Source organism: Talpa occidentalis, unplaced genomic scaffold, assembly GCF_014898055.3.
Source record: "Talpa occidentalis isolate TD23 unplaced genomic scaffold, MPIMG_talOcc4v2.1 talOcc4.12, whole genome shotgun sequence".
Lineage (NCBI taxonomy): Eukaryota > Metazoa > Chordata > Mammalia > Eulipotyphla > Talpidae > Talpa > Talpa occidentalis.
Window position 1 is genome coordinate 89941137 of NW_023601212.1, and position 12661 is coordinate 89953797.

Sequence of the window (12661 nt, forward strand, 5' to 3'; positions counted from 1 at the left end):
AATGCTTTGAGGAGAGGCATGTCTCCCCAGGCAGCGTATGGGTAACCAGCGCTCCTCAGTTTAATAAATGGCCAGCAGATGCCCGGCCTCCAGGACAGTGGACGATGCAAATCTCTTCCTCTTCCACTCCCTCCTCCCCCACGTGTGCCCCACATCTTCCTTCCATCAAGGAGCACTACCATGCGCCGGGCACATTCCTAAACATCGACCATCCCTCCCTCCCATCTCTAAAACAATCCCCCAAAGGCTGACTTCAGGGCCACAGTCTCGGACTGGAAAGTTCTCTGTGGTCTCTCACTAACCAAACTCGTGAAGCCAAGCTCCTCTCTGTGGTGCAAACCACTGAGAAAACACAAGGGTGATCCCTCTGGGGTGCAGGTGGCGCTCTTCCCAGGACAATCAGCACATTCCCAGACAGACCAGTGCCAGGGCCACAGGGAATTTCAGGAAGCTTCTGGCAAGGGGCCAGCTTGTTTGGGGAGGCGCCTTCCTGCTCCTGCTGAAGGGCCTGAGTGGACCCAGGCCAAGCTCCTGAAGAGGTGATCTCGCCCTCCTTCCAGACCCTGGCTGGTAATGACCTCCCCAGCACATCAGGAGAAGCAAGGTGCCTCGATTGTCCCAGAGGTCTGTCAGGCCACTGGTGGCTCCGGACTCTCCAGCCCGCCAATCCTGAAGACTCTGCAGTCAGGGGGCACAGGGTAAGTCCCTAAACTTCTCAGAGCCTCAGTCTCCTATTGCCCACCCATTCGTGGGGTGCCCCTTATCTTACTTCAGTCTCTTCCAGCCAGTGCTCAGCCAACCCACCCCAGGGAACGCAACTGGTTCAGCGCCATGACTTTATCTTGGTTAGAACAGTTTTCTTAGTGTAAAAAAGATCCCCTTAAAAGCAAACCTGCTAAGACTCTTCTAGACTCATTTCAAATTTAACATTTATTTAGAATTTCCTGGGTGCCAGGCACTGTTCTAAGCACTTGACAGCTTCACTCCACATAACATCCCAATGAGGTGAGAATTATTGTCATCTCTAGTTCGCAGATAAGAAAACTGAACAGAGAGGTTAAGTCACTTGCCTGAGGTCACACAGCTAACATGGGGCAGAACCAGGATTCGGGTCTCTGAAGGTGTTAGCAAACCCCGGGTTAAAAATTGCTGAATCTTTTGTGTATTCCCACCACAAGAAGATTTTGTGTGACTCTACATTTTGTAGTTTACATTATGGGAAAATTAGCAAATAAAATGTGATATAAAAGTACAGATGGTGTTTTTACAAATGCCCGAGACACTCCCCAGCTGAATCTGATGGTCTTAATACTTGGTCCAGTGCCTGGTTCTCGACTCCATACTGTCCTAACCCAACCCCCAGGAGATGCAGAGCCGGGGCTTTGTGAGGGTCAAGTCACGTAACCCCTGCAGGGTTCCTGTGAGCAGGCATTCCTGGCTAGTCCCATTCTGCAGGTGGGAAAACAGAAGCTTCGAGAGGTATACTTGTTTGATCAAACACACACAGCTGAGGACTCCCCAGGGGCACAGCGGTTGAGCGCTGGCTTGGGAGGCTGCCCGCAGCCTCTGCAGCGCTGGTTCGATCCCCGGCTGTGCCCAGCAAGGGTCCCACATGGCGCGCAGACCTCTCCTGCTGCGCCCGCTGCTCCCCTCAGCAGTGTACTTCATCAGTCTGCCTGCTCTGCTCCCCGCTCTGGCTCTGGTGAATTCTCTCACCCTCCTGCACTTCTTACTGTACCCAGTGCTTGTATAAATAAATAAACAAATCTTAAAAAATCCCACAGAGCTGAGAAGTGGTGAAACCAAGGACATCAACCCAGCAATCTGATCAAAGCCCTTCCACTTTTTTGGGGGGGAGTCATCCCTAAATTTTTTCAGTGGTGAAACATACAACAGAAAATTTACTGTTCCACTTTGTGGTATTTACCACCTTCACATAGTTCTGCAACCATTCTTGAACTTTTTCATCATCCAAAAAGGAATGAAACTGTATCCCTAGGAAACAATAACTGCTCATTCTCGCTCCCTCTGACTATGGTAAACTCCATTCAACTTTCTGTCTCCCTGAATCTGTCCTGGGTACCGCTGCAACCAGAATCACACAGCATTTGTTCTTTTGTGATTGAAGGCCCTACTTTTATTATTCATTTTAATTAATTCATTTTTTTTTAAAGATTTATTTATTTATGCATACAAGAGCTGGGGTGCAGGCCAGAGGTGTGGGGGATGAGAGGATTCACCAGAGACAGAGTGGGGAAGCAGAACAGGCAGATTTACTGAAATCCACTGCTGAGGGGAGCAGCAGGTGAGACAGGAGAGGTCTGCTGCGCCATGTGGGTCAGCTCCCTGGCCAGGGATTGAACTCATGCTGCAGTGGCTGCCTATAGCTTCATAGTGCTGAGACTTAACCCCTGCACCACCAGGGAGGCCTCAATTTGTTTTTAATTTGAAGACATTTGTGCAGCAGTCAAAGGGGGTTCTCATTTTTCTAATGTTATGCTTGTTTTAAACAAGGGGAAAGATATGCAAGGTTAGATTATAGCTATAACATAATAAGTGCAAGGGGAAAAATACATCGAGAGAGCACCAACATGTGTGCAAAGGGTAATAAGTCTCCTCACCTAAGATCCTCAGTTTTTCTCCCAAAGTCAATGACAATTCCCAGCATCCAGTGGCCTCAGATTTTACCGTGCCTATGTAAACACAGGTCCTGGAATAACGTCATTTCCTTATAATGTGGGTGAGAAAAAAGTATATCCCTGGCAGAGCTGAAGGCAACAGTGCTATTAGGACCTGCTTTCCTAAGAGTATTTTGCTTAAATTTGCAGTTTCCAAGACACCAATGGGTGACAAGCATCCCTCACTAGGAAGGATTTGACTCCTCTGAAAGTAAATCTTGCCCCAGGCCCTCAAGATGGGCAGAATGGAAGCTTCCAGACAAGGAAGGAGAGCAAGTTCTAAAGAGTGATGATGTGGGTTCCTTTCTCCACATCCTTGCCAACGCTGGTTATTGTTTGTCTTCTTGATAACAGCCCTGCTCAGGCTGTGAGGCGCTCACTGTGGTTTTGATTTGTGTTTCCCTAATCATCAGGGACACTGAAGATCTTTTCCTGTGTCTGTTGACATTGGTATGTCTTCTTTGGAGAAGCATCAATTCAGATCCTCTGTTCATTTAAAAATTTGGGGGGGTGTTTGTTTTTACTGAGTTTTATGAGTTCTTTCTACAGTTTGGATAGGAACCCTTTGCCTGAATGTGATTCCTGAATAGCTCCTCCCATTCAGAAGGTTGTCTTTCTATTTTATTTTATTTTTGTTTTTTTACTTCAAAGACCGGTTTCTTTGGCTGTGTAGAAGCTTTTTAATTCGATGTCGTCCCTTTTGTTTATTCTTGTTTTTTTCTTCACCTGTTGCTGGAGATGCAGCCACAAGAATATCACTAAGGCCAATGTCAGTGCTGGTTGCCTATGTTTTCTTCTTTGTATTTTATGATTTCAAGCCCGGTATTCAAGTCTTTAGCTCATTTTGACTTAATTTGTGTGTCTGGTGTGAGATAGTGGTCTAGTTTCATTTATTTACATGTGGCAGCTCAGTTTTCCCAACACCATTTATTGAAGAGACTTTCTCTATTTCATGCTCTTAGCTCCTTTGTCAAAATTAATTGTCCATATATGTGTAGGCTGGTTTCTGGGCTCTTAACTCTGCTCCATTGATTATGAGTGTGCTTTATTCCAACCCCACGATGCTTTGTAGAATTCCCACCCTCTGTGAGTTGGATGCAGGGGGTTGGGGGACCTCATTCAAAGTTTCTCTCCAGGCCAGTGATTCTGAGACTTTAGCATGCAGCAGAATCACCTGGCAGGGGAGTGAGGGTGTGTTAAAATGCATATTGCTCAAGGGGCCTCCCTGGTGGCCCAAAGGGTTAAGATCCAACCTATGAAGCTATCTGCAGCCACTGCAGCACAAGTTCGACCCTGGCCAGGGAGCAACCCACATGGTGCAGCAGACCTCTCTTGACTCGCCCACTGCTCCCCACAGCGGTGTACTTCAATCCGCCTGTTCTGCTCCCCACTCTGTCTCTGGTGAATCCTCTCACACACCCCCACCACTGCACCTCTGGCCTGTAACCCAGCTCTTGTATGCATGAATAAATAAATAAATCTTTTAAAAAAAATACAGATTATTCAACACATCCTGAGTCAGTGGGTCTGGGACAGAGCCTGAGAATCTGTATTTTTAACAAGCTCCAGGTGTTCCTGCTGTTGTTGGTCCAGGGTCCTACTGTTGCCAAACTCTGAGATGCACTAACCCAGGTCATTCACTCCCTGGGATCCCCCATCTGATGCCTGGCAGTGGTGTAAGAGGCTGAGAGGTCTCGAAACCTCATTCCAATCAAAATAACAGCTGCTGCTCTGTGCCTGGTATTGTGCTAAGGGCTGTGCATCTGTTCCCTTGCCTAATCCCCACACCAGAGCCATGCAGTTTCACTAGTACTAACTCAACTTTATGGTGAGAAAGCTGAGGCCTGGTTGATGGTGACGATTTCTATACCCCAGCTCAGCCACGGACACACTGAGCGAGCTCTGGGGCAAGTGGTTCCCCTGCCCTCAGTAAAAAGGGCATCATAAACCCTGATTTCCAGGGGCACATTAAGGACATTTGGGCTGTGATTACAAGAGCACTTGCACATAGTAGGTACACAAGAAATGTTTATTCCTTTTCCTGCTGTAAATCCCCTAGTGATCTTATGGTCCTTTTCTTTCATCCCTTTTGTTTCATCTTCTTCCTCCCGTCAAACTATGGCTTCCTGGAAAGCCATATTGGATCTCTTGTCACTTCCTAATCATGATTCACTTGGTCCTGCTGCCAGGACTTTGTTAAGGCTGTTGACTCTTCATGGAAATGCCTTTCTTACCATTGTTTCAGAGAAACTCCTACTGATCCCTCAAAACCCACCTTAGAAATTCCTTCCTCTTTATATTTTTCTCTTGAAATGTTGTTCTCTTCCTGTCCTTGGGCAGAAAATTTTCTAGGATTGCAGCATCTTCTTGAAAGAAGGCACTCAAGGGTTTCCTCCCTCCCTCTGTTCTTTCCTCCCCACTTGTGTTTCCACAGCAGTTTATGTGGAGTATAATTTGAGATACAAATTGTATCTTTACAGGGACCAGGCAGGTAGCACCACCATTATCTGCATCAGCATCATCCACACTTAGTGTTTATCACACACCAGACACTGTTTTAAGAGGTTGAGGCAGATCAACTCATTAGATGCCTAAAACAACCCTTTGAGGCAAGTACTACTAATTATTCCTGTTTTTACACACAAGTAAATAGAGTCATAAATATGCTAAATAATTGCCTAAGACCACCCTAGTCTGGCAGAGCTGGGATTCGAAGCTGGCTCTGAGTCTGTTAGTCACTTTTATATTATGCTGCGTCTTATGAAAGAGATGGGCCCGGTGGGTACTGCACCTGCTCCTTCCCAGGGCACGGCATGTGTTGGGCTTGGAGTTGTCAGCTTTCCTGATTTTCTTTTCTCACAAGGCCCCAGAAATACAGTTTTATGTGACAGTCCCACTTTTTAACATCTTGGGAGTAATATAATATTTTGAAAGGAGCAAAGTCCTCATAAAAGCTGCCCCAGGCCTCCTGCCTGCTTTCTCCTAAACCTCAAAGGTCCGGCCCTGGGCTCACTTCCTTTCTGCACCTCAGCTCAGGGGCCTTTGTAAGAACGGGGTCACTTCTGGACCCCCCCCGTGAGATGAACTTGACTCCAGCCAAGCAGAGATGGAGCCTCAGTCCCACATAGCACTCAGACTCTCCAGCCCATACTTGGACGAGGTCCCAAATCGGGGCTCTGCGTGTCACCCTACCAGGGGCTGTCTCCTGAATCAGACTGCGTGTCACCCTACCAGGGGCTGTCTCCTGACCTCCGCTGTCCAGAACCAGATGCCCTGCCATCTGAGTGCAGACAAAGCTCTAAGCGCTGTCTGATAGTCCCACTGACCCACTCAACAGTTTGGAGGTCGGATGCAGAAACAGTGGCGGGGGCGGGGGTGGGGGCAGGGGTGGTGAGAGGTGGGGAGTTGATTGAGCAAGGTAATGGGGGAACTGGGACAGTAATGCCGGCTTCCCCTCAACTGGCTGTTATCAGGCATTTCACCAAACTTGAGGGTGCTGTCACATTCCAGCCTGGACCTGGAAAGCTTGCATGCAGCACACAAATGGAAGCTTGGACACTCCCTTCTCTTAGCTGTGGTTCCAAACTCCTCTGTCTTCCATTGAAGGGTGGGGTGGCATTGGCATCAAGAGATAACCTGTGGGCATTACCTGCTCCATCAAAGGGGGCAGCTGCGTGTTGGGCCTGGACCTTATGGGAACCCTGCCCACTGGGGCCTGGACAGGCAGCACCTGTGGCCTGGCTCAGTCCCAGGCTTTGGGCTCAGCAGAGACCACAGAGAGAGGGGGTGTGGTGTTTGTCGTCACCCACAGACTGGATGAAAGTGTGTACGTACGTGTCCCCCATGCATGTGTGCAGTATGTGTGCTTGTGCATGCAGAACACACGTGAGTGAGCAGGTGCATGTGTACAAGAGTAGAGCTGTGTGCAGGGCCTATCATGTGCATGCACTGTGTACTCAAGTGCATGTGTGTGCCTTGTGTTGTGCAAATACCTACGCCTATGTGCATACGTGTGCATGTACAATGGAGAAAAGGGACCTTGTCTCCCAAACACACATCCTGAAAGTTAGTTTAGGATAAAGAAGAGAGACGTTTTACTTAACCTAGAAATGCCAGTGTACAGAAGAGGCTGAAATAAAAACCAGTCTCCTGGATTTTACGATCTAAATGCCCATCAGAAGGCATATCTATGCAGCAAACTATTCAGCTGTTAAATAAATGAGCTAGATTTATGTGCAGCAACATGGATAACTCAAGGAAGTGATAACTGGGGGGTGGGGCGGGAAGGTAAGCCAAGCTGCAGAATAATATGATAGCAGTTCTACTAAACACTACCTACATTACTACACATGTTACATGTCTGCCATTGGTATGCACCCATATAACTGCAGAGGTGTAGGCAAGGTCTGGAAGGAACACCCTAAATTATGAATCTCTGAGAAGTGGGGAGGGCAGGAGTTGGAAGATGACAAAAGAGAATGAATCTATGTGTTCCTCCTGGAATGACAGCTCAGAGGGTAGGTAGGGTCTCGCAAGGATGTCCCGGGGTCAGGGGTGCTGAGACACAGGGTGGCACACAGCTCCCCAAGGATTGCTGAAGGCTGCTCAGCCAGGGACAAACACCAGCCTCCACTCTCTGGAGCTTCTGTGGATGGAGAATCTCTGTTGACTCCCCCTAAATTTCTCTATGCCTCAGTTTCTCCCTCCACGCTAGAGGCAGGAGGCCCAAACTCCTGCTGGGCCTTTTCACCCTTGTCCCACCCAACACAGGGAAGAGATAGGGGGGGGGGGGAGTGTCCCCCAAGCCTTGACCCCTGCGCGGTGATCTGGCCCAGAGGGGTCCTCAGAGAATACACCCATTTCCTACAGAAGGGGCTGAGAGGCGGCTGAGAGCCGCGGGCTCTGGGTTCCAGGGCGGCTCTGAGACTTGCCAGGGGCACCCAGGGGCTCCCCTCTGCGAGGCGGGGACACAGGAGCCCCGCCGCCCCGGGTGTGCGCGAGCTGCCGGCTCCTTCCAGGAAAGCGTCGCTCTTCCCCCGCACCCAGCGCGGACGCAGCCCGAGCGCAAGTTTCGCTGTGGTCACCCCAGGGCCACCCCTCACCCCGCCCTCGGCGCCCGGACCCCGCGAAACCCTCGGCGGGCGGCCCGCCCCCGCGCCGGGCGCTCTCCCCGCCCGCGGTGCCCGCGCGCCCCGGCGCCTCCCGCGGGGCCCGAGGCCGGGGCAGCGGCGGGGCGAGGGGGCGCGGGGAGGGGCTGCCGGGCCGCGTCCTACCTGCTTCCCGCGGCGGCTCCGGGGCGGCTCCGGGCGGCGGTGGCGCGGGGGCTGGAGCGCGCGGCCAGGCGGCGCCCAGGGAGCCGGCGGAGGGCCGGGCGGCCCGGGAGTGCCCGCGGGCGGAGCTTGCCCGCGACGGCCCCGCCACCGCCGGTCCCCGCCGCCCGCGCCGCCCCCTCGGGGCGCCGGCCCTCCCCCGCGCCCCGCCGAGCCCCGGGGGCGCGCGCCCCTCGCACCCACGTGGCACGGTCACTCGGACGCCCCACCCGCCCCGCGCGCACCTGCGTCCCGGTCCCCGCCCCGCCCCGCGCAGCCCAACGCCCACAAAGAGGTGCACTGAGACCCCCAAACGCGTGCCCCCAAACAGATCGCCATCCCCCACATTCCCCGCCCCTCCCCACCCCGTCTCTTCCTTGCCCCCCCCCCCCCCCGGCCCCCAACATCGCACAAGACCATCCATCCTACCTCTCTGTGGACCTGCCGGCGCAGCCTCACCGAAACATCACAAACACACCTGGACAGCCGCGCCCCTGGTCGCATCCACACCCCCGCAGGCACAGCTTGTCCTCGGGGCAAGGTGGGGACTTTCGGGAGTTTGCTTAGGAACTGGCCTGTGCAGCTGATTTCCCCGGAAGCCTCGCAGCGCCTCACCCGACCTTTGAATTCGCTCTCCTCGGCTTTTGCAGTGACCTTCTCTCTGCCTCACCCACCCTCTCCACTACCTGAAGGCCCCACAGGGGCATTAGGAATTCCAACAGCATCCGGGCTGGGAGTTGGGGCCTCGGCTTCCTCCCACTGCCCGGTTTGAAGACTTCAGGGGCCTCCCTGGTGGCGCAAGGGGTTGAGCACCACACTATGAAGCAATCCGCAGCCACTGCAGCATGAGTTCGATCCCTGGCCAGGGACATGGCGCAGCAGACCTCTCCTGACTCGCCCGCTGCTCCCCTCAGCAGTGTATTTCAGTCAGTCTGCCTGTTCTGCTCCCCACTCTGTCTCTGGGGAATCCTCTCACCCCCCACATCTCTGGCCTGTACCCCAGCTCTTGTATGCATAAAAAAAGAAAAAAAGACTTCAGGGCTGCAGGGTCTTCCCAGTTGCTCTAATCTCACTTCCCCCCTCCCCTTCCTGCTTGTGGTCCATCAGGCCATGGTGTCCAGGACTATCATTTCAGCCACTTCCTAGCCAATACCCTCTCCACAAGGGTCTTTATTTAATTTGTGCATGGCCTAGCCCAAAGGTCAGCCTTTTTATCCCACTCTTGAGAGACCGAAACTTTTCTCCTGTTGTGTAAAAAGTGATGGCAAGTGTAGTGGCTTAAAATGACACAATTTGTTATCTTACTGTTCTGGAGGTTGTAAGTCCCACAGCCCTAAATCAATCATTGGGTAAACTGGTGTTCTTCTGGAGGCCCAGGGGAGAGTGGATTTCCTTGCCTTTCCCAGCTTCAGGCTACTGCCTGCTTTCCTGAGCTTGTGGCCTCTTTCTCCATCTTAAGAGCTGGCAATGTCCAACCAAGTCTTTCTCACAGGCCATCTCTCTGGTTCTCTTTTCTGCCTCCCTCTGCACTTAAAAGATCCTAGTAATTACATTTGGCTGATTTAGATAATCTAGGATAATCTCTCCATTTCTAGGTCAACTGATTGCCAACCTTAATTCTATCTGCAATTTTAATTCCCTTTTGTCATGTAATTTAATACACTCACAGAATCTAGGAATGAGGACATAGCCTTCTTGCGGGGAGGGGAGGTTGCTTTTCTGTCTACTGCAGAGATAAAGCCTTTGGGAGGATGCGTCCTAGTGTGGAAAATTAGTCAACCAAGATTTTTGGTACTTTGAATGTATGACCCTCTATAAGTAGAAAGAAGTTTATCGTTGTTATTTGATGGAATATGATACAACACTTAACAAGAGCACATTCCACCTATGTATATGGATTTTCATAGGCTTCAAAATTATGAGTGAAAAAAACAAGAGAATTGGAATTTTTATAGCGTCTAATCTGTGCCACAAACTGTTCTAAGCACTCATATCAAAACTCACAATAACCGGCGCCTCCCTGGTGGCGCAAGGGGTTAAGACACAACCTATGAAGCTATCTGCAATCACTGCTGCTTGAATTCCTCCATCCCCAGCCAGGGAGCTGACCCACAAGGTGCAGTAGACCTCTCCTGACTCACCTGCTGCTTCCCTCAGCAGTGTACTTTGGTCCATCTGCCTGCTCTGTTTCCTACTCTGTCTTTGGTGAATCCTCTCATCTCCCACACCTCTGGCCTATACCCCAGTTCTTGTATGCATAAATAAATAAATCTTAAAAAAAAAACCTCACAATAACCCCCCATGTGAAGTGTTACCCTTATTTTATTGATGTGAAACTGTCGCACAAAGAGGTTGAGTAACTTGTCCAAGGCCCCACAGCTAAGAACCATGAGAGCTGGGATTTGAACCCAGGCAGCCTTAATCCAGAGCCTGTGCCTTTAACTGCAGCAATTTATCTGTACACCATGAGTCAATTCAAGTATATTTTTTAAAGCACACAAAACTCTTACGTATACTCTAAGGAATTTATTACTATAAATACTGGAGGGAAACCACTGGAATGCATGATGGGGTTCAGAAAGGTATTCTAACATTAGCCAGGAAGTTTAATTAATGAATTAAAAAAAAAAAACAGAAGCAAATATTACAAAATGTTAACTTGTAGTTATGAGTGGTGAGGCCTTGGGTGATTATTTATCTTTTGTTCCTTTCTGTATTTAAAAAATTGATTTCCGAAAAATACTGTGGTCTCTGAACTCAGTAATGTCTTTACATTTTTGTTTTCTTATTGTTCTCATTCCTCTTGTTACTGATTTTGAAGGACTTTTGTCTGGCTTTGACCAATTAATCCCCCACAAATTTTGAAAAGCCCTTAATAGGTTTCAACTAGAGCCTGTTTGTTATGGATCACATGAGAGGAGAGGATGGCAACTTCCCTGAGCCACACTCTTGACCTGACACTGTGGGGGGCCCTGGGTTGACAGTGTTGGTTACCTGGGTGGGGTGGCAGGGGACCAGCGCACAGCAACTGGGCTAGGCAACACTGGGGCACTTGCAGATGTGCTACCTGCTTCTTTATAGGTTGACTCTCATTAGTATCTTAGTCTCCACCCAGGGGTGTGCTTTTTAGCATGTTAATGAGACCTAGGTTACTTTTAGGTCAGTTTTCTGCCATCTGCAAGGCTATCAGCTTTCAGCTGACTCTGGATCGCTTGCCCAAAAGTGAGAAGCCTCTGCAGAGCAGAGGGTCTGTTTCTCACTGGTGATTGGCCTGGCTGGGGCCTATTGGCCTAGAGGCTCAATAACAGGAAGTTTAGACAAGCAAGATCAGGGACCCAGTCTTGTAACATTTTCATTTCATTTTGTATAGGCTCGCCATAGGAGGTCCTTAATAAGAGTCCTCAGAGGTTTTGATTTCAGGAATCCTTTGCACTTTTTTTTAAATTTTATTTTTATTTATTGATGTACAAAACTGGGGTGTAGCCAGAGGTGTGGAAGGTGGGTGGTAAGAGGGTTCACCAGAGACAAGGTGGGGAGCAGAACAGGCAGACTGACTGAAATACACTGCTGAGGGGAACAGTGGGCAAGACAGGAGAGGTCTGCTGCGCCATGTGGGTCAGCTCCCTGGCTAGGGTTCGAACTCATGCTGCAGTGGCTGGCGGTAGCTTGATAGTGCTGAGACTTTCACCTCTGCGCCACCAGGGAGGCCCAATCCTCTGTGCTTTTAAAAATTATGAAGTCCCCAAAGATATTTTATTTATGTGAGTTATGTCTATTAGTAGGTACCGTATCAAAAATGTAAAAGATAATTTTGAAATATTTTATTCATTCCTTAAACTGTGACATGATGAACCCATTACATGTTAACATAATTAAAATGCACTTATGAAATATATTTTCCCCAACAATGAAAATTAGTGGGAAGAATGGCATTGCTTAGCATTTGTGCAAATTTCTTTAGTCTGGTTTAATAAAATCGGCTGGATGCTCATAGCTGTTTCTGCATTGGGTCTATTGCAAATATATTGTTTCAGATGAAATGCATGAAGGAAATCAGCCTTGTTATAATTTTACCCCCCACTGCTTTTGTCAACTGTTGCTTTTGTCAGTACAAATATAAACATGGTAAAAAATGGAAAATAACCCCTTGGTCCTCTTATGAAGAGAATTTTGACCTCATGGTCTTGAAAGTCTTAGCTCCCTCTTCCTACCTGCTGTGGACCACACTTTGAAAATACTGGTATATTCAGTTATGATCACAAAAAATGGCTGGCATTTGACTATCACTGATCTACAAAAATAACACTTTTTCTATGGTTCCACCTAATGCGTGTTATTGTGGGGAATTCTCCTTTGGGCTCACCCACTGTGTTTTCCCGGCCAGACTCCATCATTGGACATTTTTAGCAGCATCTCTGCCAGTACCATGCAGGTCTTTGTGTTATGACTTCTAGCCTGTGGGGAGCTGAAGTTGCGTGTGTTTTAAGGTGTGTGTTTTAAGCAGTTGTGAGCAAAGGGAGTTGTGTTCTCTCAGAGTTGGCCTGGCTTCATGAAGAGCAAACTAACTTCTTTCCTTTTTAATCCTTTGGAGAAGAGAGGCAATTCTCCCTTTTTTGATAAAAATTCTGGTCTGAAACATGTGAGATAATGTCTACGTGGAGTTTTGCCAGGTGT

General features: G+C 49.3%; 1 protein-coding gene across 3 annotated transcripts in view; it reads right to left on the reverse strand.

The window, feature by feature from the left end:
- SCNN1B (sodium channel epithelial 1 subunit beta) overlaps positions 1-8549 on the reverse strand; it is a 50534-nt gene extending 41985 nt beyond the window's left edge. Inside the window, exon 1 of one of the 3 annotated variants that reach the window (XM_054693797.1) lies at positions 8466-8549. The gene's annotated coding sequence lies outside the window, so the exon portion shown is untranslated. Of the gene's footprint in view, positions 1-7951; positions 7986-8416 lie in introns of those variants that run through there. The other 2 variants (XM_037507424.2, XM_037507423.2) reach the window with 2 other exon arrangements.
- Positions 8550-12661: the final 4112 nt, after the last annotated feature.